General features: G+C 41.6%; 44 non-coding genes across 44 annotated transcripts; all 44 read right to left on the bottom strand.

Moving 5' to 3' along the window:
- Positions 1-289: 289 nt before the first annotated feature.
- Positions 290-408, bottom strand: LOC141913459 (5S ribosomal RNA). The gene has a single exon (XR_012620325.1). It is a non-coding gene; the product is annotated as a 5S ribosomal RNA (ribosomal RNA).
- A 438-nt stretch (positions 409-846) lies between these two features.
- LOC141913460 (5S ribosomal RNA) lies at positions 847-965 on the bottom strand. Its single transcript, XR_012620326.1, has one exon. It is a non-coding gene; the product is annotated as a 5S ribosomal RNA (ribosomal RNA).
- A 439-nt stretch (positions 966-1404) lies between these two features.
- On the bottom strand, positions 1405-1523 carry LOC141913461 (5S ribosomal RNA). Its single transcript, XR_012620327.1, has one exon. It is a non-coding gene; the product is annotated as a 5S ribosomal RNA (ribosomal RNA).
- Positions 1524-1960: 437 nt separating this feature from the next.
- LOC141913462 (5S ribosomal RNA) lies at positions 1961-2079 on the bottom strand. Its single transcript, XR_012620328.1, has one exon. It is a non-coding gene; the product is annotated as a 5S ribosomal RNA (ribosomal RNA).
- Positions 2080-2515: 436 nt separating this feature from the next.
- Positions 2516-2634, bottom strand: LOC141913464 (5S ribosomal RNA). The gene has a single exon (XR_012620329.1). It is a non-coding gene; the product is annotated as a 5S ribosomal RNA (ribosomal RNA).
- A 436-nt stretch (positions 2635-3070) lies between these two features.
- On the bottom strand, positions 3071-3189 carry LOC141913465 (5S ribosomal RNA). The gene has a single exon (XR_012620330.1). It is a non-coding gene; the product is annotated as a 5S ribosomal RNA (ribosomal RNA).
- A 436-nt stretch (positions 3190-3625) lies between these two features.
- Positions 3626-3744, bottom strand: LOC141913467 (5S ribosomal RNA). The gene has a single exon (XR_012620332.1). It is a non-coding gene; the product is annotated as a 5S ribosomal RNA (ribosomal RNA).
- Positions 3745-4180: 436 nt separating this feature from the next.
- On the bottom strand, positions 4181-4299 carry LOC141913468 (5S ribosomal RNA). The gene has a single exon (XR_012620333.1). It is a non-coding gene; the product is annotated as a 5S ribosomal RNA (ribosomal RNA).
- A 438-nt stretch (positions 4300-4737) lies between these two features.
- Positions 4738-4856, bottom strand: LOC141913469 (5S ribosomal RNA). Its single transcript, XR_012620334.1, has one exon. It is a non-coding gene; the product is annotated as a 5S ribosomal RNA (ribosomal RNA).
- Positions 4857-5294: 438 nt separating this feature from the next.
- Positions 5295-5413, bottom strand: LOC141913760 (5S ribosomal RNA). The gene has a single exon (XR_012620607.1). It is a non-coding gene; the product is annotated as a 5S ribosomal RNA (ribosomal RNA).
- A 438-nt stretch (positions 5414-5851) lies between these two features.
- Positions 5852-5970, bottom strand: LOC141913470 (5S ribosomal RNA). The gene has a single exon (XR_012620335.1). It is a non-coding gene; the product is annotated as a 5S ribosomal RNA (ribosomal RNA).
- A 438-nt stretch (positions 5971-6408) lies between these two features.
- LOC141913471 (5S ribosomal RNA) lies at positions 6409-6527 on the bottom strand. The gene has a single exon (XR_012620336.1). It is a non-coding gene; the product is annotated as a 5S ribosomal RNA (ribosomal RNA).
- A 436-nt stretch (positions 6528-6963) lies between these two features.
- Positions 6964-7082, bottom strand: LOC141913472 (5S ribosomal RNA). Its single transcript, XR_012620337.1, has one exon. It is a non-coding gene; the product is annotated as a 5S ribosomal RNA (ribosomal RNA).
- A 438-nt stretch (positions 7083-7520) lies between these two features.
- LOC141913473 (5S ribosomal RNA) lies at positions 7521-7639 on the bottom strand. The gene has a single exon (XR_012620338.1). It is a non-coding gene; the product is annotated as a 5S ribosomal RNA (ribosomal RNA).
- Positions 7640-8077: 438 nt separating this feature from the next.
- LOC141913474 (5S ribosomal RNA) lies at positions 8078-8196 on the bottom strand. Its single transcript, XR_012620339.1, has one exon. It is a non-coding gene; the product is annotated as a 5S ribosomal RNA (ribosomal RNA).
- A 438-nt stretch (positions 8197-8634) lies between these two features.
- On the bottom strand, positions 8635-8753 carry LOC141913776 (5S ribosomal RNA). The gene has a single exon (XR_012620622.1). It is a non-coding gene; the product is annotated as a 5S ribosomal RNA (ribosomal RNA).
- Positions 8754-9191: 438 nt separating this feature from the next.
- Positions 9192-9310, bottom strand: LOC141913727 (5S ribosomal RNA). Its single transcript, XR_012620576.1, has one exon. It is a non-coding gene; the product is annotated as a 5S ribosomal RNA (ribosomal RNA).
- Positions 9311-9748: 438 nt separating this feature from the next.
- LOC141913777 (5S ribosomal RNA) lies at positions 9749-9867 on the bottom strand. Its single transcript, XR_012620623.1, has one exon. It is a non-coding gene; the product is annotated as a 5S ribosomal RNA (ribosomal RNA).
- Positions 9868-10305: 438 nt separating this feature from the next.
- LOC141913728 (5S ribosomal RNA) lies at positions 10306-10424 on the bottom strand. Its single transcript, XR_012620577.1, has one exon. It is a non-coding gene; the product is annotated as a 5S ribosomal RNA (ribosomal RNA).
- Positions 10425-10862: 438 nt separating this feature from the next.
- On the bottom strand, positions 10863-10981 carry LOC141913762 (5S ribosomal RNA). The gene has a single exon (XR_012620609.1). It is a non-coding gene; the product is annotated as a 5S ribosomal RNA (ribosomal RNA).
- Positions 10982-11417: 436 nt separating this feature from the next.
- Positions 11418-11536, bottom strand: LOC141913710 (5S ribosomal RNA). The gene has a single exon (XR_012620560.1). It is a non-coding gene; the product is annotated as a 5S ribosomal RNA (ribosomal RNA).
- A 438-nt stretch (positions 11537-11974) lies between these two features.
- On the bottom strand, positions 11975-12093 carry LOC141913475 (5S ribosomal RNA). The gene has a single exon (XR_012620340.1). It is a non-coding gene; the product is annotated as a 5S ribosomal RNA (ribosomal RNA).
- Positions 12094-12529: 436 nt separating this feature from the next.
- Positions 12530-12648, bottom strand: LOC141913476 (5S ribosomal RNA). The gene has a single exon (XR_012620341.1). It is a non-coding gene; the product is annotated as a 5S ribosomal RNA (ribosomal RNA).
- A 436-nt stretch (positions 12649-13084) lies between these two features.
- Positions 13085-13203, bottom strand: LOC141913478 (5S ribosomal RNA). The gene has a single exon (XR_012620343.1). It is a non-coding gene; the product is annotated as a 5S ribosomal RNA (ribosomal RNA).
- A 438-nt stretch (positions 13204-13641) lies between these two features.
- LOC141913480 (5S ribosomal RNA) lies at positions 13642-13760 on the bottom strand. Its single transcript, XR_012620344.1, has one exon. It is a non-coding gene; the product is annotated as a 5S ribosomal RNA (ribosomal RNA).
- Positions 13761-14198: 438 nt separating this feature from the next.
- On the bottom strand, positions 14199-14317 carry LOC141913481 (5S ribosomal RNA). The gene has a single exon (XR_012620345.1). It is a non-coding gene; the product is annotated as a 5S ribosomal RNA (ribosomal RNA).
- Positions 14318-14755: 438 nt separating this feature from the next.
- Positions 14756-14874, bottom strand: LOC141913778 (5S ribosomal RNA). Its single transcript, XR_012620624.1, has one exon. It is a non-coding gene; the product is annotated as a 5S ribosomal RNA (ribosomal RNA).
- Positions 14875-15312: 438 nt separating this feature from the next.
- Positions 15313-15431, bottom strand: LOC141913729 (5S ribosomal RNA). The gene has a single exon (XR_012620578.1). It is a non-coding gene; the product is annotated as a 5S ribosomal RNA (ribosomal RNA).
- A 438-nt stretch (positions 15432-15869) lies between these two features.
- On the bottom strand, positions 15870-15988 carry LOC141913779 (5S ribosomal RNA). Its single transcript, XR_012620625.1, has one exon. It is a non-coding gene; the product is annotated as a 5S ribosomal RNA (ribosomal RNA).
- Positions 15989-16426: 438 nt separating this feature from the next.
- Positions 16427-16545, bottom strand: LOC141913730 (5S ribosomal RNA). The gene has a single exon (XR_012620579.1). It is a non-coding gene; the product is annotated as a 5S ribosomal RNA (ribosomal RNA).
- Positions 16546-16983: 438 nt separating this feature from the next.
- On the bottom strand, positions 16984-17102 carry LOC141913763 (5S ribosomal RNA). Its single transcript, XR_012620610.1, has one exon. It is a non-coding gene; the product is annotated as a 5S ribosomal RNA (ribosomal RNA).
- Positions 17103-17538: 436 nt separating this feature from the next.
- On the bottom strand, positions 17539-17657 carry LOC141913718 (5S ribosomal RNA). The gene has a single exon (XR_012620568.1). It is a non-coding gene; the product is annotated as a 5S ribosomal RNA (ribosomal RNA).
- A 438-nt stretch (positions 17658-18095) lies between these two features.
- Positions 18096-18214, bottom strand: LOC141913482 (5S ribosomal RNA). The gene has a single exon (XR_012620346.1). It is a non-coding gene; the product is annotated as a 5S ribosomal RNA (ribosomal RNA).
- A 436-nt stretch (positions 18215-18650) lies between these two features.
- On the bottom strand, positions 18651-18769 carry LOC141913483 (5S ribosomal RNA). The gene has a single exon (XR_012620347.1). It is a non-coding gene; the product is annotated as a 5S ribosomal RNA (ribosomal RNA).
- Positions 18770-19205: 436 nt separating this feature from the next.
- On the bottom strand, positions 19206-19324 carry LOC141913484 (5S ribosomal RNA). Its single transcript, XR_012620348.1, has one exon. It is a non-coding gene; the product is annotated as a 5S ribosomal RNA (ribosomal RNA).
- Positions 19325-19762: 438 nt separating this feature from the next.
- Positions 19763-19881, bottom strand: LOC141913485 (5S ribosomal RNA). Its single transcript, XR_012620349.1, has one exon. It is a non-coding gene; the product is annotated as a 5S ribosomal RNA (ribosomal RNA).
- Positions 19882-20319: 438 nt separating this feature from the next.
- On the bottom strand, positions 20320-20438 carry LOC141913486 (5S ribosomal RNA). Its single transcript, XR_012620350.1, has one exon. It is a non-coding gene; the product is annotated as a 5S ribosomal RNA (ribosomal RNA).
- Positions 20439-20874: 436 nt separating this feature from the next.
- LOC141913487 (5S ribosomal RNA) lies at positions 20875-20993 on the bottom strand. Its single transcript, XR_012620351.1, has one exon. It is a non-coding gene; the product is annotated as a 5S ribosomal RNA (ribosomal RNA).
- Positions 20994-21429: 436 nt separating this feature from the next.
- On the bottom strand, positions 21430-21548 carry LOC141913488 (5S ribosomal RNA). The gene has a single exon (XR_012620352.1). It is a non-coding gene; the product is annotated as a 5S ribosomal RNA (ribosomal RNA).
- Positions 21549-21984: 436 nt separating this feature from the next.
- Positions 21985-22103, bottom strand: LOC141913490 (5S ribosomal RNA). The gene has a single exon (XR_012620354.1). It is a non-coding gene; the product is annotated as a 5S ribosomal RNA (ribosomal RNA).
- Positions 22104-22539: 436 nt separating this feature from the next.
- Positions 22540-22658, bottom strand: LOC141913491 (5S ribosomal RNA). The gene has a single exon (XR_012620355.1). It is a non-coding gene; the product is annotated as a 5S ribosomal RNA (ribosomal RNA).
- A 438-nt stretch (positions 22659-23096) lies between these two features.
- On the bottom strand, positions 23097-23215 carry LOC141913492 (5S ribosomal RNA). Its single transcript, XR_012620356.1, has one exon. It is a non-coding gene; the product is annotated as a 5S ribosomal RNA (ribosomal RNA).
- A 438-nt stretch (positions 23216-23653) lies between these two features.
- LOC141913788 (5S ribosomal RNA) lies at positions 23654-23771 on the bottom strand. Its single transcript, XR_012620633.1, has one exon. It is a non-coding gene; the product is annotated as a 5S ribosomal RNA (ribosomal RNA).
- Positions 23772-24207: 436 nt separating this feature from the next.
- LOC141913493 (5S ribosomal RNA) lies at positions 24208-24326 on the bottom strand. The gene has a single exon (XR_012620357.1). It is a non-coding gene; the product is annotated as a 5S ribosomal RNA (ribosomal RNA).
- Between the last annotated feature and the right edge of the window lie 330 nt (positions 24327-24656).

Below are 24656 nucleotides of genomic sequence, written 5' to 3' on the forward strand. Positions count from 1 at the left end.
AGATGTAGAAACAAACGCCTTTCCCTTCGCTCAAGGATCGGCGTTGAATAAGGCGGAGGAAACTATGAGAACAGCTACTTAGCAACACAATCTGTGACGTCACATTACCAGAAAACATCCAATCTTCTATCTCTAACAAAGTATCGATTTGGGAATATATCTGCGACAACAAAATTTTGACGGCTTCGTTCAACTAATGGCGAAAACGAACAAGCAAATAAACAAACAAATAAACGGCTGTTTACGAGTGGTTTTAATTTTTGAAATAAATCGAGCAAAATTTGAAAAAAGTCTACAGCACCCGGTATTCCCAGGCGGTCACCCATCCAAGTACTAACCGGGCCCGACGTTGCTTAACTTCGGTGATCGGACGAGAACCGGTGCTTTCAACGTGGTATGGCCGTAGACAACAAAACGTATCAATCTAACCGTTTTGATATTACCTTCTCGATAGGATCGCCACCTCAGCGAGGCATCCACTTTTTATGTCTCTTTTAACACAGTTTCAATTGCTCAACTGATAAAACCAGGTACAATTATCCATTCGCTCCATCGAAAGATGTAGAAACAAACGCCTTTCCCTTCGCTCAAGGATCGGCGTTGAATAAGGCGGAGGAAACTATGAGAACAGCTACTTAGCAACACAATCTGTGACGTCACATTACCAGAAAACATCCAATCTTCTATCTCTAACAAAGTATCGATTTGGGAATATATCTGCGACAACAAAATTTTGACGGCTTCGTTCAACTAATGGCGAAAACGAACAAGCAAATAAACAAACAAATAAACGGCTGTTTGCGAGTGCTTTTAATTTTTGAAATAAATCGAGCAAAATTTGAAAAAAGTCTACAGCACCCGGTATTCCCAGGCGGTCACCCATCCAAGTACTAACCGGGCCCGACGTTGCTTAACTTCGGTGATCGGACGAGAACCGGTGCTTTCAACGTGGTATGGCCGTAGACAACAAAACGTATAAATCTAACCGTTTTGATATTACCTTCTCGATAGGATCGCCACCTCAGCGAGGCATCCACTTTTTATGTCTCTTTTAACACAGTTTCAATTGCTCAACTGATAAAACCAGGTACAATTATCCATTCGCTCCATCGAAAGATGTAGAAACAAACGCCTTTCTCTTCGCTCAAGGATCGGCGTTGAATAAGGCGGAGGAAACTATGAGAACAGCTACTTAGCAACACAATCTGTGACGTCACATTACCAGAAAACATCCAATCTTCTATCTCTAACAAAGTATCGATTTGGGAATATATCTGCGACAACAAAATTTTGACGGCTTCGTTCAACTAATGGCGAAAACGAACAAGCAAATAAACAAACAAATAAACGGCTGTTTACGAGTGCTTTTAATTTTTGAAATAAATCGAGCAAAATTTGAAAAAAAGTCTACAGCACCCGGTATTCCCAGGCGGTCACCCATCCAAGTACTAACCGGGCCCGACGTTGCTTAACTTCGGTGATCGGACGAGAACCGGTGCTTTCAACGTGGTATGGCCGTAGACAACAAAACGTATCAATCTAACCGTTTTGATATTACCTTCTCGATAGGATCGCCACCTCAGCGAGGCATCCACTTTTTATGTCTCTTTTAACACAGTTTCAATTGCTCAACTGATAAAACCAGGTACAATTATCCATTCGCTCCATCGAAAGATGTAGAAACAAACGCCTTTCCCTTCGCTCAAGGATCGGCGTTGAATAAGGCGGAGGAAACTATGAGAACAGCTACTTAGCAACACAATCTGTGACGTCACATTACCAGAAAACATCCAATCTTCTATCTAACAAAGTATCGATTTGGGAATATATCTGCGACAACAAAATTTTGACAGCTTCGTTCAACTAATGGCGAAAACAAACAAGCAAATAAACAAACAAATAAACGGCTGTTTGCGAGTGCTTTTAATTTTTGAAATAAATCGAGCAAAATTTGAAAAAAAGTCTACAGCACCCGGTATTCCCAGGCGGTCACCCATCCAAGTACTAACCGGGCCCGACGTTGCTTAACTTCGGTGATCGGACGAGAACCGGTGCTTTCAACGTGGTATGGCCGTAGACAACAAAACGTATAAATCTAACCGTTTTGATATTACCTTCTCGATAGGATCGCCACCTCAGCGAGGCATCCACTTTTTATGTCTCTTTTAACACAGTTTCAATTGCTCAACTGATAAAACCAGGTACAATTATCCATTCGCTCCATCGAAAGATGTAGAAACAAACGCCTTTCCCTTCGCTCAAGGATCGGCGTTGAATAAGGCGGAGGAAACTATGAGAACAGCTACTTAGCAACACAATCTGTGACGTCACATTACCAGAAAACATTCAATCTTCTATCTAACAAAGTATCGATTTGGGAATATATCTGCGACAACAAAATTTTGACAGCTTCGTTCAACTAATGGCGAAAACAAACAAGCAAATAAACAAACAAATAAACGGCTGTTTGCGAGTGCTTTTAATTTTTGAAATAAATCGAGCAAAATTTGAAAAAAGTCTACAGCACCCGGTATTCCCAGGCGGTCACCCATCCAAGTACTAACCGGGCCCGACGTTGCTTAACTTCGGTGATCGGACGAGAACCGGTGCTTTCAACGTGGTATGGCCGTAGACAACAAAACGTATAAATCTAACCGTTTTGATATTACCTTCTCGATAGGATCGCCACCTCAGCGAGGCATCCACTTTTTATGTCTCTTTTAACACAGTTTCAATTGCTCAACTGATAAAACCAGGTACAATTATCCATTCGCTCCATCGAAAGATGTAGAAACAAACGCCTTTCCCTTCGCTCAAGGATCGGCGTTGAATAAGGCGGAGGAAACTATGAGAACAGCTACTTAGCAACACAATCTGTGACGTCACATTACCAGAAAACATCCAATCTTCTATCTAACAAAGTATCGATTTGGGAATATATCTGCGACAACAAAATTTTGACAGCTTCGTTCAACTAATGGCGAAAACAAACAAGCAAATAAACAAACAAATAAACGGCTGTTTGCGAGTGCTTTTAATTTTTGAAATAAATCGAGCAAAATTTGAAAAAAGTCTACAGCACCCGGTATTCCCAGGCGGTCACCCATCCAAGTACTAACCGGGCCCGACGTTGCTTAACTTCGGTGATCGGACGAGAACCGGTGCTTTCAACGTGGTATGGCCGTAGACAACAAAACGTATCAATCTAACCGTTTTGATATTACCTTCTCGATAGGATCGCCACCTCAGCGAGGCATCCACTTTTTATGTCTCTTTTAACACAGTTTCAATTGCTCAACTGATAAAACCAGGTACAATTATCCATTCGCTCCATCGAAAGATGTAGAAACAAACGCCTTTCCCTTCGCTCAAGGATCGGCGTTGAATAAGGCGGAGGAAACTATGAGAACAGCTACTTAGCAACACAATCTGTGACGTCACATTACCAGAAAACATCCAATCTTCTATCTAACAAAGTATCGATTTGGGAATATATCTGCGACAACAAAATTTTGACAGCTTCGTTCAACTAATGGCAAAAACAAACAAGCAAATAAACAAACAAATAAACGGCTGTTTGCGAGTGCTTTTAATTTTTGAAATAAATCGAGCAAAATTTGAAAAAAGTCTACAGCACCCGGTATTCCCAGGCGGTCACCCATCCAAGTACTAACCGGGCCCGACGTTGCTTAACTTCGGTGATCGGACGAGAACCGGTGCTTTCAACGTGGTATGGCCGTAGACAACAAAACGTATGAATCTAACCGTTTTGATATTACCTTCTCGATAGGATCGCCACCTCAGCGAGGCATCCACTTTTTATGTCTCTTTTAACACAGTTTCAATTGCTCAACTGATAAAACCAGGTACAATTATCCATTCGCTCCATCGAAAGATGTAGAAACAAACGCCTTTCCCTTCGCTCAAGGATCGGCGTTGAATAAGGCGGAGGAAACTATGAGAACAGCTACTTAGCAACACAATCTGTGACGTCACATTACCAGAAAACATCCAATCTTCTATCTAACAAAGTATCGATTTGGGAATATATCTGCGACAACAAAATTTTGACGGCTTCGTTCAACTAATGGCGAAAACGAACAAGCAAATAAACAAACAAATAAACGGCTGTTTGCGAGTGCTTTTAATTTTTGAAATAAATCGAGCAAAATTTGAAAAAAGTCTACAGCACCCGGTATTCCCAGGCGGTCACCCATCCAAGTACTAACCGGGCCCGACGTTGCTTAACTTCGGTGATCGGACGAGAACCGGTGCTTTCAACGTGGTATGGCCGTAGACAACAAAACGTATAAATCTAACCGTTTTGATATTACCTTCTCGATAGGATCGCCACCTCAGCGAGGCATCCACTTTTTATGTCTCTTTTAACACAGTTTCAATTGCTCAACTGATAAAACCAGGTACAATTATCCATTCGCTCCATCGAAAGATGTAGAAACAAACGCCTTTCCCTTCGCTCAAGGATCGGCGTTGAATAAGGCGGAGGAAACTATGAGAACAGCTACTTAGCAACACAATCTGTGACGTCACATTACCAGAAAACATCCAATCTTCTATCTCTAACAAAGTATCGATTTGGGAATATATCTGCGACAACAAAATTTTGACGGCTTCGTTCAACTAATGGCGAAAACGAACAAGCAAATAAACAAACAAATAAACGGCTGTTTACGAGTGCTTTTAATTTTTGAAATAAATCGAGCAAAATTTGAAAAAAGTCTACAGCACCCGGTATTCCCAGGCGGTCACCCATCCAAGTACTAACCGGGCCCGACGTTGCTTAACTTCGGTGATCGGACGAGAACCGGTGCTTTCAACGTGGTATGGCCGTAGACAACAAAACGTATAAATCTAACCGTTTTGATATTACCTTCTCGATAGGATCGCCACCTCAGCGAGGCATCCACTTTTTATGTCTCTTTTAACACAGTTTCAATTGCTCAACTGATAAAACCAGGTACAATTATCCATTCGCTCCATCGAAAGATGTAGAAACAAACGCCTTTCCCTTCGCTCAAGGATCGGCGTTGAATAAGGCGGAGGAAACTATGAGAACAGCTACTTAGCAACACAATCTGTGACGTCACATTACCAGAAAACATCCAATCTTCTATCTCTAACAAAGTATCGATTTGGGAATATATCTGCGACAACAAAATTTTGACGGCTTCGTTCAACTAATGGCGAAAACGAACAAGCAAATAAACAAACAAATAAACGGCTGTTTACGAGTGCTTTTAGTTTTTGAAATAAATCGAGCAAAATTTGAAAAAAGTCTACAGCACCCGGTATTCCCAGGCGGTCACCCATCCAAGTACTAACCGGGCCCGACGTTGCTTAATTTCGGTGATCGGACGAGAACCGGTGCTTTCAACGTGGTATGGCCGTAGACAACAAAACGTATCAATCTAACCGTTTTGATATTACCTTCTCGATAGGATCGCCACCTCAGCGAGGCATCCACTTTTTATGTCTCTTTTAACACAGTTTCAATTGCTCAACTGATAAAACCAGGTACAATTATCCATTCGCTCCATCGAAAGATGTAGAAACAAACGCCTTTCCCTTCGCTCAAGGATCGGCGTTGAATAAGGCGGAGGAAACTATGAGAACAGCTACTTAGCAACACAATCTGTGACGTCACATTACCAGAAAACATCCAATCTTCTATCTCTAACAAAGTATCGATTTGGGAATATATCTGCGACAACAAAATTTTGACGGCTTCGTTCAACTAATGGCGAAAACGAACAAGCAAATAAACAAACAAATAAACGGCTGTTTACGAGTGGTTTTAATTTTTGAAATAAATCGAGCAAAATTTGAAAAAAGTCTACAGCACCCGGTATTCCCAGGCGGTCACCCATCCAAGTACTAACCGGGCCCGACGTTGCTTAACTTCGGTGATCGGACGAGAACCGGTGCTTTCAACGTGGTATGGCCGTAGACAACAAAACGTATCAATCTAACCGTTTTGATATTACCTTCTCGATAGGATCGCCACCTCAGCGAGGCATCCACTTTTTATGTCTCTTTTAACACAGTTTCAATTGCTCAACTGATAAAACCAGGTACAATTATCCATTCGCTCCATCGAAAGATGTAGAAACAAACGCCTTTCCCTTCGCTCAAGGATCGGCGTTGAATAAGGCGGAGGAAACTATGAGAACAGCTACTTAGCAACACAATCTGTGACGTCACATTACCAGAAAACATCCAATCTTCTATCTCTAACAAAGTATCGATTTGGGAATATATCTGCGACAACAAAATTTTGACGGCTTCGTTCAACTAATGGCGAAAACAAACAAGCAAATAAACAAACAAATAAACGGCTGTTTGCGAGTGCTTTTAATTTTTGAAATAAATCGAGCAAAATTTGAAAAAAGTCTACAGCACCCGGTATTCCCAGGCGGTCACCCATCCAAGTACTAACCGGGCCCGACGTTGCTTAACTTCGGTGATCGGACGAGAACCGGTGCTTTCAACGTGGTATGGCCGTAGACAACAAAACGTATAAATCTAACCGTTTTGATATTACCTTCTCGATAGGATCGCCACCTCAGCGAGGCATCCACTTTTTATGTCTCTTTTAACACAGTTTCAATTGCTCAACTGATAAAACCAGGTACAATTATCCATTCGCTCCATCGAAAGATGTAGAAACAAACGCCTTTCCCTTCGCTCAAGGATCGGCGTTGAATAAGGCGGAGGAAACTATGAGAACAGCTACTTAGCAACACAATCTGTGACGTCACATTACCAGAAAACATCCAATCTTCTATCTAACAAAGTATCGATTTGGGAATATATCTGCGACAACAAAATTTTGACAGCTTCGTTCAACTAATGGCGAAAACAAACAAGCAAATAAACAAACAAATAAACGGCTGTTTGCGAGTGCTTTTAATTTTTGAAATAAATCGAGCAAAATTTGAAAAAAGTCTACAGCACCCGGTATTCCCAGGCGGTCACCCATCCAAGTACTAACCGGGCCCGACGTTGCTTAACTTCGGTGATCGGACGAGAACCGGTGCTTTCAACGTGGTATGGCCGTAGACAACAAAACGTATAAATCTAACCGTTTTGATATTACCTTCTCGATAGGATCGCCACCTCAGCGAGGCATCCACTTTTTATGTCTCTTTTAACACAGTTTCAATTGCTCAACTGATAAAACTAGGTACAATTATCCATTCGCTCCATCGAAAGATGTAGAAACAAACGCCTTTCCCTTCGCTCAAGGATCGGCGTTGAATAAGGCGGAGGAAACTATGAGAACAGCTACTTAGCAACACAATCTGTGACGTCACATTACCAGAAAACATCCAATCTTCTATCTCTAACAAAGTATCGATTTGGGAATATATCTGCGACAACAAAATTTTGACGGCTTCGTTCAACTAATGGCGAAAACGAACAAGCAAATAAACAAACAAATAAACGGCTGTTTACGAGTGCTTTTAATTTTTGAAATAAATCGAGCAAAATTTGAAAAAAGTCTACAGCACCCGGTATTCCCAGGCGGTCACCCATCCAAGTACTAACCGGGCCCGACGTTGCTTAACTTCGGTGATCGGACGAGAACCGGTGCTTTCAACGTGGTATGGCCGTAGACAACAAAACGTATCAATCTAACCGTTTTGATATTACCTTCTCGATAGGATCGCCACCTCAGCGAGGCATCCACTTTTTATGTCTCTTTTAACACAGTTTCAATTGCTCAACTGATAAAACCAGGTACAATTATCCATTCGCTCCATCGAAAGATGTAGAAACAAACGCCTTTCCCTTCGCTCAAGGATCGGCGTTGAATAAGGCGGAGGAAACTATGAGAACAGCTACTTAGCAACACAATCTGTGACGTCACATTACCAGAAAACATCCAATCTTCTATCTCTAACAAAGTATCGATTTGGGAATATATCTGCGACAACAAAATTTTGACGGCTTCGTTCAACTAATGGCGAAAACGAACAAGCAAATAAACAAACAAATAAACGGCTGTTTACGAGTGCTTTTAATTTTTGAAATAAATCGAGCAAAATTTGAAAAAAGTCTACAGCACCCGGTATTCCCAGGCGGTCACCCATCCAAGTACTAACCGGGCCCGACGTTGCTTAACTTCGGTGATCGGACGAGAACCGGTGCTTTCAACGTGGTATGGCCGTAGACAACAAAACGTATAAATCTAACCGTTTTGATATTACCTTCTCGATAGGATCGCCACTTCAGCGAGGCATCCACTTTTTATGTCTCTTTTAACACAGTTTCAATTGCTCAACTGATAAAACCAGGTACAATTATCCATTCGCTCCATCGAAAGATGTAGAAACAAACGCCTTTCCCTTCGCTCAAGGATCGGCGTTGAATAAGGCGGAGGAAACTATGAGAACAGCTACTTAGCAACACAATCTGTGACGTCACATTACCAGAAAACATCCAATCTTCTATCTCTAACAAAGTATCGATTTGGGAATATATCTGCGACAACAAAATTTTGACGGCTTCGTTCAACTAATGGCGAAAACGAACAAGCAAATAAACAAACAAATAAACGGCTGTTTACGAGTGCTTTTAGTTTTTGAAATAAATCGAGCAAAATTTGAAAAAAGTCTACAGCACCCGGTATTCCCAGGCGCTCACCCATCCAAGTACTAACCGGGCCCGACGTTGCTTAACTTCGGTGATCGGACGAGAACCGGTGCTTTCAACGTGGTATGGCCGTAGACAACAAAACGTATCAATCTAACCGTTTTGATATTACCTTCTCGATAGGATCGCCACCTCAGCGAGGCATCCACTTTTTATGTCTCTTTTAACACAGTTTCAATTGCTCAACTGATAAAACCAGGTACAATTATCCATTCGCTCCATCGAAAGATGTAGAAACAAACGCCTTTCCCTTCGCTCAAGGATCGGCGTTGAATAAGGCGGAGGAAACTATGAGAACAGCTACTTAGCAACACAATCTGTGACGTCACATTACCAGAAAACATCCAATCTTCTATCTCTAACAAAGTATCGATTTGGGAATATATCTGCGACAACAAAATTTTGACGGCTTCGTTCAACTAATGGCGAAAACGAACAAGCAAATAAACAAACAAATAAACGGCTGTTTACGAGTGCTTTTAATTTTTGAAATAAATCGAGCAAAATTTGAAAAAAGTCTACAGCACCCGGTATTCCCAGGCGGTCACCCATCCAAGTACTAACCGGGCCCGACGTTGCTTAACTTCGGTGATCGGACGAGAACCGGTGCCTTCAACGTGGTATGGCCGTAGACAACAAAACGTATCAATCTAACCGTTTTGATATTACCTTCTCGATAGGATCGCCACCTCAGCGAGGCATCCACTTTTTATGTCTCTTTTAACACAGTTTCAATTGCTCAACTGATAAAACCAGGTACAATTATCCATTCGCTCCATCGAAAGATGTAGAAACAAACGCCTTTCCCTTCGCTCAAGGATCGGCGTTGAATAAGGCGGAGGAAACTATGAGAACAGCTACTTAGCAACACAATCTGTGACGTCACATTACCAGAAAACATCCAATCTTCTATCTCTAACAAAGTATCGATTTGGGAATATATCTGCGACAACAAAATTTTGACGGCTTCGTTCAACTAATGGCGAAAACGAACAAGCAAATAAACAAACAAATAAACGGCTGTTTACGAGTGCTTTTAGTTTTTGAAATAAATCGAGCAAAATTTGAAAAAAGTCTACAGCACCCGGTATTCCCAGGCGCTCACCCATCCAAGTACTAACCGGGCCCGACGTTGCTTAACTTCGGTGATCGGACGAGAACCGGTGCTTTCAACGTGGTATGGCCGTAGACAACAAAACGTATCAATCTAACCGTTTTGATATTACCTTCTCGATAGGATCGCCACCTCAGCGAGGCATCCACTTTTTATGTCTCTTTTAACACAGTTTCAATTGCTCAACTGATAAAACCAGGTACAATTATCCATTCGCTCCATCGAAAGATGTAGAAACAAACGCCTTTCCCTTCGCTCAAGGATCGGCGTTGAATAAGGCGGAGGAAACTATGAGAACAGCTACTTAGCAACACAATCTGTGACGTCACATTACCAGAAAACATCCAATCTTCTATCTCTAACAAAGTATCGATTTGGGAATATATCTGCGACAACAAAATTTTGACGGCTTCGTTCAACTAATGGCGAAAACGAACAAGCAAATAAACAAACAAATAAACGGCTGTTTACGAGTGCTTTTAATTTTTGAAATAAATAGAGCAAAATTTGAAAAAAGTCTACAGCACCCGGTATTCCCAGGCGGTCACCCATCCAAGTACTAACCGGGCCCGACGTTGCTTAACTTCGGTGATCGGACGAGAACCGGTGCCTTCAACGTGGTATGGCCGTAGACAACAAAACGTATCAATCTAACCGTTTTGATATTACCTTCTCGATAGGATCGCCACCTCAGCGAGGCATCCACTTTTTATGTCTCTTTTAACACAGTTTCAATTGCTCAACTGATAAAACCAGGTACAATTATCCATTCGCTCCATCGAAAGATGTAGAAACAAACGCCTTTCCCTTCGCTCAAGGATCGGCGTTGAATAAGGCGGAGGAAACTATGAGAACAGCTACTTAGCAACACAATCTGTGACGTCACATTACCAGAAAACATCCAATCTTCTATATCTAACAAAGTATCGATTTGGGAATATATCTGCGACAACAAAATTTTGACTGCTTCGTTCAACTAATGGCGAAAACGAACAAGCAAATAAACAAACAAATAAACGGCTGTTTACGAGTGCTTTTAATTTTTGAAATAAATCGAGCAAAATTTGAAAAAAGTCTACAGCACCCGGTATTCCCAGGCGGTCACCCATCCAAGTACTAACCGGGCCCGACGTTGCTTAATTTCGGTGATCGGACGAGAACCGGTGCTTTCAACGTGGTATGGCCGTAGACAACAAAACGTATCAATCTAACCGTTTTGATATTACCTTCTCGATAGGATCGCCACCTCAGCGAGGCATCCACTTTTTATGTCTCTTTTAACACAGTTTCAATTGCTCAACTGATAAAACCAGGTACAATTATCCATTCGCTCCATCGAAAGATGTAGAAACAAACGCCTTTCCCTTCGCTCAAGGATCGGCGTTGAATAAGGCGGAGGAAACTATGAGAACAGCTACTTAGCAACACAATCTGTGACGTCACATTACCAGAAAACATCCAATCTTCTATCTAACAAAGTATCGATTTGGGAATATATCTGCGACAACAAAATTTTGACAGCTTCGTTCAACTAATGGCGAAAACAAACAAGCAAATAAACAAACAAATAAACGGCTGTTTGCGAGTGCTTTTAATTTTTGAAATAAATCGAGCAAAATTTGAAAAAAGTCTACAGCACCCGGTATTCCCAGGCGGTCACCCATCCAAGTACTAACCGGGCCCGACGTTGCTTAGCTTCGGTGATCGGACGAGAACCGGTGCTTTCAACGTGGTATGGCCGTAGACAACAAAACGTATAAATCTAACCGTTTTGATATTACCTTCTCGATAGGATCGCCACCTCAGCGAGGCATCCACTTTTTATGTCTCTTTTAACACAGTTTCAATTGCTCAACTGATAAAACCAGGTACAATTATCCATTCGCTCCATCGAAAGATGTAGAAACAAACGCCTTTCCCTTCGCTCAAGGATCGGCGTTGAATAAGGCGGAGGAAACTATGAGAACAGCTACTTAGCAACACAATCTGTGACGTCACATTACCAGAAAACATCCAATCTTCTATCTCTAACAAAGTATCGATTTGGGAATATATCTGCGACAACAAAATTTTGACACCTTCGTTCAACTAATGCCGTAAACGAACAAGCAAATAAACAAACAAATAAACGGCTGTTTGCGAGTGCTTTTAATTTTTGAAATAAATCGAGCAAAATTTGAAAAAAGTCTACAGCACCCGGTATTCCCAGGCGGTCACCCATCCAAGTACTAACCGGGCCCGACGTTGCTTAACTTCGGTGATCGGACGAGAACCGGTGCTTTCAACGTGGTATGGCCGTAGACAACAAAACGTATCAATCTAACCGTTTTGATATTACCTTCTCGATAGGATCGCCACCTCAGCGAGGCATCCACTTTTTATGTCTCTTTTAACACAGTTTCAATTGCTCAACTGATAAAACCAGGTACAATTATCCATTCGCTCCATCGAAAGATGTAGAAACAAACGCCTTTCCCTTCGCTCAAGGATCGGCGTTGAATAAGGCGGAGGAAACTATGAGAACAGCTACTTAGCAACACAATCTGTGACGTCACATTACCAGAAAACATCCAATCTTCTATCTAACAAAGTATCGATTTGGGAATATATCTGCGACAACAAAATTTTGACAGCTTCGTTCAACTAATGGCGAAAACAAACAAGCAAATAAACAAACAAATAAACGGCTGTTTGCGAGTGCTTTTAATTTTTGAAATAAATCGAGCAAAATTTGAAAAAAGTCTACAGCACCCGGTATTCCCAGGCGGTCACCCATCCAAGTACTAACCGGGCCCGACGTTGCTTAACTTCGGTGATCGGACGAGAACCGGTGCTTTCAACGTGGTATGGCCGTAGACAACAAAACGTATAAATCTAACCGTTTTGATATTACCTTCTCGATAGGATCGCCACCTCAGCGAGGCATCCACTTTTTATGTCTCTTTTAACACAGTTTCAATTGCTCAACTGATAAAACCAGGTACAATTATCCATTCGCTCCATCGAAAGATGTAGAAACAAACGCCTTTCCCTTCGCTCAAGGATCGGCGTTGAATAAGGCGGAGGAAACTATGAGAACAGCTACTTAGCAACACAATCTGTGACGTCACATTACCAGAAAACATCCAATCTTCTATCTAACAAAGTATCGATTTGGGAATATATCTGCGACAACAAAATTTTGACAGCTTCGTTCAACTAATGGCGAAAACAAACAAGCAAATAAACAAACAAATAAACGGCTGTTTGCGAGTGCTTTTAATTTTTGAAATAAATCGAGCAAAATTTGAAAAAAGTCTACAGCACCCGGTATTCCCAGGCGGTCACCCATCCAAGTACTAACCGGGCCCGACGTTGCTTAACTTCGGTGATCGGACGAGAACCGGTGCTTTCAACGTGGTATGGCCGTAGACAACAAAACGTATAAATCTAACCGTTTTGATATTACCTTCTCGATAGGATCGCCACCTCAGCGAGGCATCCACTTTTTATGTCTCTTTTAACACAGTTTCAATTGCTCAACTGATAAAACTAGGTACAATTATCCATTCGCTCCATCGAAAGATGTAGAAACAAACGCCTTTCCCTTCGCTCAAGGATCGGCGTTGAATAAGGCGGAGGAAACTATGAGAACAGCTACTTAGCAACACAATCTGTGACGTCACATTACCAGAAAACATCCAATCTTCTATCTCTAACAAAGTATCGATTTGGGAATATATCTGCGACAACAAAATTTTGACGGCTTCGTTCAACCAATGGCGAAAACGAACAAGCAAATAAACAAACAAATAAACGGCTGTTTACGAGTGCTTTTAATTTTTGAAATAAATCGAGCAAAATTTGAAAAAAGTCTACAGCACCCGGTATTCCCAGGCGGTCACCCATCCAAGTACTAACCGGGCCCGACGTTGCTTAACTTCGGTGATCGGACGAGAACCGGTGCTTTCAACGTGGTATGGCCGTAGACAACAAAACGTATCAATCTAACCGTTTTGATATTACCTTCTCGATAGGATCGCCACCTCAGCGAGGCATCCACTTTTTATGTCTCTTTTAACACAGTTTCAATTGCTCAACTGATAAAACCAGGTACAATTATCCATTCGCTCCATCGAAAGATGTAGAAACAAACGCCTTTCCCTTCGCTCAAGGATCGGCGTTGAATAAGGCGGAGGAAACTATGAGAACAGCTACTTAGCAACACAATCTGTGACGTCACATTACCAGAAAACATCCAATCTTCTATCTCTAACAAAGTATCGATTTGGGAATATATCTGCGACAACAAAATTTTGACGGCTTCGTTCAACTAATGGCGAAAACGAACAAGCAAATAAACAAACAAATAAACGGCTGTTTACGAGTGCTTTTAATTTTTGAAATAAATCGAGCAAAATTTGAAAAAAGTCTACAGCACCCGGTATTCCCAGGCGGTCACCCATCCAAGTACTAACCGGGCCCGACGTTGCTTAACTTCGGTGATCGGACGAGAACCGGTGCTTTCAACGTGGTATGGCCGTAGACAACAAAACGTATAAATCTAACCGTTTTGATATTACCTTCTCGATAGGATCGCCACCTCAGCGAGGCATCCACTTTTTATGTCTCTTTTAACACAGTTTCAATTGCTCAACTGATAAAACCAGGTACAATTATCCATTCGCTCCATCGAAAGATGTAGAAACAAACGCCTTTCCCTTCGCTCAAGGATCGGCGTTGAATAAGGCGGAGGAAACTATGAGAACAGCTACTTAGCAACACAATCTGTGACGTCACATTACCAGAAAACATCCAATCTTCTATCTCTAACAAAGTATCGATTTGGGAATATATCTGCGACAACAAAATTTTGACGGCTTCGTTCAACTAATGGCGAAAACGAACAAGCAAATAAACAAACAAATAAACGGCTGTTTACGAGTGCTTTTAGTTTTTGAAATAAATCGAGCAAAATTTGAAAAAAGTCTACAGCACCCGGTATTCCCAGGCGCTCACCCATCCAAGTACTAACCGGGCCCGACGTTGCTTAACTTCGGTGATCGGACGAGAACCGGTGCTTTCAACGTGGTATGGCCGTAGACAACAAAACGTATCAATCTAACCGTTTTGATATTACCTTCTCGATAGGATCGCCACCTCAGCGAGGCATCCACTTTTTATGTCTCTTTTAACACAGTTTCAATTGCTCAACTGATAAAACCAGGTACAATTATCCATTCGCTCCATCGAAAGATGTAGAAACAAACGCCTTTCCCTTCGCTCAAGGATCGGCGTTGAATAAGGCGGAGGAAACTATGAGAACAGCTACTTAGCAACACAATCTGTGACGTCACATTACCAGAAAACATCCAATCTTCTATCTCTAACAAAGTATCGATTTGGGAATATATCTGCGACAACAAAATTTTGACGGCTTCGTTCAACTAATGGCGAAAACGAACAAGCAAATAAACAAACAAATAAACGGCTGTTTACGAGTGCTTTTAATTTTTGAAATAAATCGAGCAAAATTTGAAAAAAGTCTACAGCACCCGGTATTCCCAGGCGGTCACCCATCCAAGTACTAACCGGGCCCGACGTTGCTTAACTTCGGTGATCGGACGAGAACCGGTGCCTTCAACGTGGTATGGCCGTAGACAACAAAACGTATCAATCTAACCGTTTTGATATTACCTTCTCGATAGGATCGCCACCTCAGCGAGGCATCCACTTTTTATGTCTCTTTTAACACAGTTTCAATTGCTCAACTGATAAAACCAGGTACAATTATCCATTCGCTCCATCGAAAGATGTAGAAACAAACGCCTTTCCCTTCGCTCAAGGATCGGCGTTGAATAAGGCGGAGGAAACTATGAGAACAGCTACTTAGCAACACAATCTGTGACGTCACATTACCAGAAAACATCCAATCTTCTATCTCTAACAAAGTATCGATTTGGGAATATATCTGCGACAACAAAATTTTGACGGCTTCGTTCAACTAATGGCGAAAACGAACAAGCAAATAAACAAACAAATAAACGGCTGTTTACGAGTGCTTTTAGTTTTTGAAATAAATCGAGCAAAATTTGAAAAAAGTCTACAGCACCCGGTATTCCCAGGCGCTCACCCATCCAAGTACTAACCGGGCCCGACGTTGCTTAACTTCGGTGATCGGACGAGAACCGGTGCTTTCAACGTGGTATGGCCGTAGACAACAAAACGTATCAATCTAACCGTTTTGATATTACCTTCTCGATAGGATCGCCACCTCAGCGAGGCATCCACTTTTTATGTCTCTTTTAACACAGTTTCAATTGCTCAACTGATAAAACCAGGTACAATTATCCATTCGCTCCATCGAAAGATGTAGAAACAAACGCCTTTCCCTTCGCTCAAGGATCGGCGTTGAATAAGGCGGAGGAAACTATGAGAACAGCTACTTAGCAACACAATCTGTGACGTCACATTACCAGAAAACATCCAATCTTCTATCTCTAACAAAGTATCGATTTGGGAATATATCTGCGACAACAAAATTTTGACGGCTTCGTTCAACTAATGGCGAAAACGAACAAGCAAATAAACAAACAAATAAACGGCTGTTTACGAGTGCTTTTAATTTTTGAAATAAATCGAGCAAAATTTGAAAAAAGTCTACAGCACCCGGTATTCCCAGGCGGTCACCCATCCAAGTACTAACCGGGCCCGACGTTGCTTAACTTCGGTGATCGGACGAGAACCGGTGCCTTCAACGTGGTATGGCCGTAGACAACAAAACGTATCAATCTAACCGTTTTGATATTACCTTCTCGATAGGATCGCCACCTCAGCGAGGCATCCACTTTTTATGTCTCTTTTAACACAGTTTCAATTGCTCAACTGATAAAACCAGGTACAATTATCCATTCGCTCCATCGAAAGATGTAGAAACAAACGCCTTTCCCTTCGCTCAAGGATCGGCGTTGAATAAGGCGGAGGAAACTATGAGAACAGCTACTTAGCAACACAATCTGTGACGTCACATTACCAGAAAACATCCAATCTTCTATATCTAACAAAGTATCGATTTGGGAATATATCTGCGACAACAAAATTTTGACTGCTTCGTTCAACTAATGGCGAAAACGAACAAGCAAATAAACAAACAAATAAACGGCTGTTTACGAGTGCTTTTAATTTTTGAAATAAATCGAGCAAAATTTGAAAAAAGTCTACAGCACCCGGTATTCCCAGGCGGTCACCCATCCAAGTACTAACCGGGCCCGACGTTGCTTAATTTCGGTGATCGGACGAGAACCGGTGCTTTCAACGTGGTATGGCCGTAGACAACAAAACGTATCAATCTAACCGTTTTGATATTACCTTCTCGATAGGATCGCCACCTCAGCGAGGCATCCACTTTTTATGTCTCTTTTAACACAGTTTCAATTGCTCAACTGATAAAACCAGGTACAATTATCCATTCGCTCCATCGAAAGATGTAGAAACAAACGCCTTTCCCTTCGCTCAAGGATCGGCGTTGAATAAGGCGGAGGAAACTATGAGAACAGCTACTTAGCAACACAATCTGTGACGTCACATTACCAGAAAACATCCAATCTTCTATCTAACAAAGTATCGATTTGGGAATATATCTGCGACAACAAAATTTTGACAGCTTCGTTCAACTAATGGCGAAAACAAACAAGCAAATAAACAAACAAATAAACGGCTGTTTGCGAGTGCTTTTAATTTTTGAAATAAATCGAGCAAAATTTGAAAAAAGTCTACAGCACCCGGTATTCCCAGGCGGTCACCCATCCAAGTACTAACCGGGCCCGACGTTGCTTAGCTTCGGTGATCAGACGAGAACCGGTGCTTTCAACGTGGTATGGCCGTAGACAACAAAACGTATAAATCTAACCGTTTTGATATTACCTTCTCGATAGGATCGCCACCTCAGCGAGGCATCCACTTTTTATGTCTCTTTTAACACAGTTTCAATTGCTCAACTGATAAAACCAGGTACAATTATCCATTCGCTCCATCGAAAGATGTAGAAACAAACGCCTTTCCCTTCGCTCAAGGATCGGCGTTGAATAAGGCGGAGGAAACTATGAGAACAGCTACTTAGCAACACAATCTGTGACGTCACATTACCAGAAAACATCCAATCTTCTATCTCTAACAAAGTATCGATTTGGGAATATATCTGCGACAACAAAATTTTGACACCTTCGTTCAACTAATGCCGTAAACGAACAAGCAAATAAACAAACAAATAAACGGCTGTTTGCGAGTGCTTTTAATTTTTGAAATAAATCGAGCAAAATTTGAAAAAAGTCTACAGCACCCGGTATTCCCAGGCGGTCACCCATCCAAGTACTAACCGGGCCCGACGTTGCTTAACTTCGGTGATCGGACGAGAACCGGTGCTTTCAACGTGGTATGGCCGTAGACAACAAAACGTATCAATCTAACCGTTTTGATATTACCTTCTCGATAGGATCGCCACCTCAGCGAGGCATCCACTTTTTATGTCTCTTTTAACACAGTTTCAATTGCTCAACTGATAAAACCAGGTACAATTATCCATTCGCTCCATCGAAAGATGTAGAAACAAACGCCTTTCCCTTCGCTCAAGGATCGGCGTTGAATAAGGCGGAGGAAACTATGAGAACAGCTACTTAGCAACACAATCTGTGACGTCACATTACCAGAAAACATCCAATCTTCTATCTAACAAAGTATCGATTTGGGAATATATCTGCGACAACAAAATTTTGACAGCTTCGTTCAACTAATGGCGAAAACAAACAAGCAAATAAACAAACAAATAAACGGCTGTTTGCGAGTGCTTTTAATTTTTGAAATAAATCGAGCAAAATTTGAAAAAAGTCTACAGCACCCGGTATTCCCAGGCGGTCACCCATCCAAGTACTAACCGGGCCCGACGTTGCTTAACTTCGGTGATCGGACGAGAACCGGTGCTTTCAACGTGGTATGGCCGTAGACAACAAAACGTATCAATCTAACCGTTTTGATATTACCTTCTCGATAGGATCGCCACCTCAGCGAGGCATCCACTTTTTATGTCTCTTTTAACACAGTTTCAATTGCTCAACTGATAAAACCAGGTACAATTATCCATTCGCTCCATCGAAAGATGTAGAAACAAACGCCTTTCCCTTCGCTCAAGGATCGGCGTTGAATAAGGCGGAGGAAACTATGAGAACAGCTACTTAGCAACACAATCTGTGACGTCACATTACCAGAAAACATCCAATCTTCTATCTAACAAAGTATCGATTTGGGAATATATCTGCGACAACAAAATTTTGACGGCTTCGTTCAACTAATGGCGAAAACAAACAAGCAAATAAACAAACAAATAAACGGCTGTTTGCGAGTGCTTTTAATTTTTGAAATAAATCGAGCAAAATTTGAAAAAAGTCTACAGCACCCGGTATTCCCAGGCGGTCACCCATCCAAGTACTAACCGGGCCCGACGTTGCTTAACTTCGGTGATCGGACGAGAACCGGTGCTTTCAACGTGGTATGGCCGTAGACAACAAAACGTATCAATCTAACCGTTTTGATATTACCTTCTCGATAGGATCGCCACCTCAGCGAGGCATCCACTTTTTATGTCTCTTTTAACAAAGTTTCAATTGCTCAACTGATAAAACCAGGTACAATTATCCATTCGCTCCATCGAAAGATGTAGAAACAAACGCCTTTCTCTTCGCTCAAGGATCGGCGTTGAATAAGGCGGAGGAAACTATGAGAACAGCTACTTAGCAACACAATCTGTGACGTCACATTACCAGAAAACATCCAATCTTCTATCTCTAACAAAGTATCGATTTGGGAATATATCTGCGACAACAAAATTTTGACGGCTTCGTTCAACTAATGGCGAAAACGAACAAGCAAATAAACAAACAAATAAACGGCTGTTTACGAGTGCTTTTAATTTTTGAAATAAATCGAGCAAAATTTGAAAAAAGTCTACAGCACCCGGTATTCCCAGGCGGTCACCCATCCAAGTACTAACCGGGCCCGACGTTGCTTAACTTCGGTGATCGGACGAGAACCGGTGCTTTCAACGTGGTATGGCCGTAGACAACAAAACGTATAAATCTAACCGTTTTGATATTACCTTCTCGATAGGATCGCCACCTCAGCGAGGCATCCACTTTTTATGTCTCTTTTAACACAGTTTCAATTGCTCAACTGATAAAACCAGGTACAATTATCCATTCGCTCCATCGAAAGATGTAGAAACAAACGCCTTTCCCTTCGCTCAAGGATCGGCGTTGAATAAGGCGGAGGAAACTATGAGAACAGCTACTTAGCAACACAATCTGTGACGTCACATTACCAGAAAACATCCAATCTTCTATCTCTAACAAAGTATCGATTTGGGAATATATCTGCGACAACAAAATTTTGACACCTTCGTTCAACTAATGGCGTAAACAAACAAGCAAATAAACAAACAAATAAACGGCTGTTTGCGAGTGCTTTTAATTTTTGAAATAAATCGAGCAAAATTTGAAAAAAGTCTACAGCACCCGGTATTCCCAGGCGGTCACCCATCCAAGTACTAACCGGGCCCGACGTTGCTTAACTTCGGTGATCGGACGAGAACCGGTGCTTTCAACGTGGTATGGCCGTAGACAACAAAACGTATAAATCTAACCGTTTTGATATTACCTTCTCGATAGGATCGCCACCTCAGCGAGGCATCCACTTTTTATGTCTCTTTTAACACAGTTTCAATTGCTCAACTGATAAAACCAGGTACAATTATCCATTCGCTCCATCGAAAGATGTAGAAACAAACGCCTTTCCCTTCGCTCAAGGATCGGCGTTGAATAAGGCGGAGGAAACTATGAGAACAGCTACTTAGCAACACAATCTGTGACGTCACATTACCAGAAAACATCCAATCTTCTATCTAACAAAGTATCGATTTGGGAATATATCTGCGACAACAAAATTTTGACAGCTTCGTTCAACTAATGGCGAAAACAAACAAGCAAATAAACAAACAAATAAACGGCTGTTTGCGAGTGCTTTTAATTTTTGAAATAAATCGAGCAAAATTTGAAAAAAGTCTACAGCACCCGGTATTCCCAGGCGGTCACCCATCCAAGTACTAACCGGGCCCGACGTTGCTTAACTTCGGTGATCGGACGAGAACCGGTGCTTTCAACGTGGTATGGCCGTAGACAACAAAACGTATGAATCTAACCGTTTTGATATTACCTTCTCGATAGGATCGCCACCTCAGCGAGGCATCCACTTTTTATGTCTCTTTTAACACAGTTTCAATTGCTCAACTGATAAAACCAGGTACAATTATCCATTCGCTCCATCGAAAGATGTAGAAACAAACGCCTTTCCCTTCGCTCAAGGATCGGCGTTGAATAAGGCGGAGGAAACTATGAGAACAGCTACTTAGCAACACAATCTGTGACGTCACATTACCAGAAAACATCCAATCTTCTATCTAACAAAGTATCGATTTGGGAATATATCTGCGACAACAAAATTTTGACGGCTTCGTTCAACTAATGGCGAAAACAAACAAGCAAATAAACAAACAAATAAACGGCTGTTTGCGAGTGCTTTTAATTTTTGAAATAAATCGAGCAAAATTTGAAAAAAGTCTACAGCACCCGGTATTCCCAGGCGGTCACCCATCCAAGTACTAACCGGGCCCGACGTTGCTTAACTTCGGTGATCGGACGAGAACCGGTGCTTTCAACGTGGTATGGCCGTAGACAACAAAACGTATAAATCTAACCGTTTTGATATTACCTTCTCGATAGGATCGCCACCTCAGCGAGGCATCCACTTTTTATGTCTCTTTTAACACAGTTTCAATTGCTCAACTGATAAAACCAGGTACAATTATCCATTCGCTCCATCGAAAGATGTAGAAACAAACGCCTTTCCCTTCGCTCAAGGATCGGCGTTGAATAAGGCGGAGGAAACTATGAGAACAGCTACTTAGCAACACAATCTGTGACGTCACATTACCAGAAAACATCCAATCTTCTATCTAACAAAGTATCGATTTGGGAATATATCTGCGACAACAAAATTTTGACGGCTTCGTTCAACTAATGGCGAAAACGAACAAGCAAATAAACAAACAAATAAACGGCTGTTTGCGAGTGCTTTTAATTTTTGAAATAAATCGAGCAAAATTTGAAAAAAGTCTACAGCACCCGGTATTCCCAGGCGGTCACCCATCCAAGTACTAACCGGGCCCGACGTTGCTTAACTTCGGTGATCGGACGAGAACCGGTGCTTTCAACGTGGTATGGCCGTAGACAACAAAACGTATGAATCTAACCGTTTTGATATTACCTTCTCGATAGGATCGCCACCTCAGCGAGGCATCCACTTTTTATGTCTCTTTTAACACAGTTTCAATTGCTCAACTGATAAAACCAGGTACAATTATCCATTCGCTCCATCGAAAGATGTAGAAACAAACGCCTTTCCCTTCGCTCAAGGATCGGCGTTGAATAAGGCGGAGGAAACTATGAGAACAGCTACTTAGCAACACAATCTGTGACGTCACATTACCAGAAAACATCCAATCTTCTATCTAACAAAGTATCGATTTGGGAATATATCTGCGACAACAAAATTTTGACGGCTTCGTTCAACTAATGGCGAAAACAAACAAGCAAATAAACAAACAAATAAACGGCTGTTTGCGAGTGCTTTTAATTTTTGAAATAAATCGAGCAAAATTTGAAAAAAGTCTACAGCACCCGGTATTCCCAGGCGGTCACCCATCCAAGTACTAACCGGGCCCGACGTTGCTTAACTTCGGTGATCGGACGAGAACCGGTGCTTTCAACGTGGTATGGCCGTAGACAACAAAACGTATAAATCTAACCGTTTTGATATTACCTTCTCGATAGGATTGCCACCTCAGCGAGGCATCCACTTTTTATGTCTCTTTTAACAAAGTTTCAATTGCTCAACTGATAAAACCAGGTACAATTATCCATTCGCTCCATCGAAAGATGTAGAAACAAACGCCTTTCTCTTCGCTCAAGGATCGGCGTTGAATAAGGCGGAGGAAACTATGAGAACAGCTACTTAGCAACACAATCTGTGACGTCACATTACCAGAAAACATCCAATCTTCTATCTCTAACAAAGTATCGATTTGGGAATATATCTGCGACAACAAAATTTTGACGGCTTCGTTCAACTAATGGCGAAAACGAACAAGCAAATAAACAAACAAATAAACGGCTGTTTACGAGTGCTTTTAATTTTTGAAATAAATCGAGCAAAATTTGAAAAAAGTCTACAGCACCCGGTATTCCCAGGCGGTCACCCATCCAAGTACTAACCGGGCCCGACGTTGCTTAACTTCGGTGATCGGACGAGAACCGGTGCTTTCAACGTGGTATGGCCGTAGACAACAAAACGTATAAATCTAACCGTTTTGATATTACCTTCTCGATAGGATCGCCACCTCAGCGAGGCATCCACTTTTTATGTCTCTTTTAACACAGTTTCAATTGCTCAACTGATAAAACCAGGTACAATTATCCATTCGCTCCATCGAAAGATGTAGAAACAAACGCCTTTCCCTTCGCTCAAGGATCGGCGTTGAATAAGGCGGAGGAAACTATGAGAACAGCTACTTAGCAACACAATCTGTGACGTCACATTACCAGAAAACATCCAATCTTCTATCTCTAACAAAGTATCGATTTGGGAATATATCTGCGACAACAAAATTTTGACACCTTCGTTCAACTAATGGCGTAAACAAACAAGCAAATAAACAAACAAATAAACGGCTGTTTGCGAGTGCTTTTAATTTTTGAAATAAATCGAGCAAAATTTGAAAAAAGTCTACAGCACCCGGTATTCCCAGGCGGTCACCCATCCAAGTACTTAGAGGCCCGACGTTGCTTAACTTCGGTGATCGGACGAGAACCGGTGCTTTCAACGTGGTATGGCCGTAGACAACAAAACGTATAAATCTAACCGTTTTGATATTACCTTCTCGATAGGATCGCCACCTCAGCGAGGCATCCATTTTTTATGTCTCTTTTAACACAGTTTCAATTGCTCAACTGATAAAACCAGGTACAATTATCCATTCGCTCCATCGAAAGATGTAGAAACAAACGCCTTTCCCTTCGCTCAAGGATCGGCGTTGAATAAGGCGGAGGAAACTATGAGAACAGCTACTTAGCAACACAATCTGTGACGTCACATTACCAGAAAACATCCAATCTTCTATCTAACAAAGTATCGATTTGGGAATATATCTGCGACAACAAAATTTTGACAGCTTCGTTCAACTAATGGCGAAAACAAACAAGCAAATAAACAAACAAATAAACGGCTGTTTGCGAGTGCTTTTAATTTTTGAAATAAATCGAGCAAAATTTGAAAAAAGTCTACAGCACCCGGTATTCCCAGGCGGTCACCCATCCAAGTACTAACCGGGCCCGACGTTGCTTAACTTCGGTGATCGGACGAGAACCGGTGCTTTCAACGTGGTATGGCCGTAGACAACAAAACGTATAAATCTAACCGTTTTGATATTACCTTCTCGATAGGATCGCCACCTCAGCGAGGCATCCACTTTTTATGTCTCTTTTAACACAGTTTCAATTGCTCAACTGATAAAACCAGGTACAATTATCCATTCGCTCCATCGAAAGATGTAGAAACAAACGCCTTTCTCTTCGCTCAAGGATCGGCGTTGAATAAGGCGGAGGAAACTATGAGAACAGCTACTTAGCAACACAATCTGTGACGTCACATTACCAGAAAACATCCAATCTTCTATCTCTAACAAAGTATCGATTTGGGAATATATCTGCGACAACAAAATTTTGAC

This window comes from Tubulanus polymorphus, chromosome 11, assembly GCF_964204645.1.
Source record: "Tubulanus polymorphus chromosome 11, tnTubPoly1.2, whole genome shotgun sequence".
In the NCBI taxonomy this organism is placed as follows: Eukaryota; Metazoa; Nemertea; class Palaeonemertea; order Tubulaniformes; family Tubulanidae; genus Tubulanus; species Tubulanus polymorphus.